Here is a 618-nt window from a genome sequence, read left to right on the forward strand (position 1 = left end):
CACCCGCATCGAGTTTTCTTTGTTCGGTGAGGCCCCACAACCACCCAAGCCCCTTCGATCGCACTGGCGAACTCCGGCGAGCTCTGAAAAATCGACTGACCCAATTTTAAAATTTAGTCTGCTGTGATTTAACTAGTGTGGAATATAAAAGGGGAAAACCATAAGCATTGGGAGTATCATGTTGAGCGTGCCATGGCATATTTGAAGGTGCAAACCGGACAAAGGCAACTTCGCAACCAAGACAAGAAATCAGAGTAAAGCAGTGGCGATCTATTTTCTTGCTGCGATAAATAAGTTGAGCAGATACGATAGAGTACCGCCTCTGGTGCGGCGCCGTGTACACATCTGCTGAGAATTTGACGGTGCTGTGGTAGCGATGGTTGTCGGCAGCGTGGAAGCAGATCTAGGAGGGTAGACGGTGGCGGCGTGGCGCAGTGGACGAGACGGTCATAGGAGTGGCGCCTACAAGGTGGACAACGGCGGGGATGAAGCGAGAGGACCGGATGCAAGGATCCCGGTCCGAAGCCGTGGATGAGAGAGGTCGATCTCTTGTAATGGACGGCGATGTCGGGGTATCAGCTCCGACATGGTGGAGGAGGACGACAGTGGATGGGGTGG

This window comes from Triticum aestivum, chromosome 1A (assembly GCF_018294505.1).
Source record: "Triticum aestivum cultivar Chinese Spring chromosome 1A, IWGSC CS RefSeq v2.1, whole genome shotgun sequence".
NCBI classification, from domain to species: Eukaryota; Viridiplantae; Streptophyta; class Magnoliopsida; order Poales; family Poaceae; genus Triticum; species Triticum aestivum.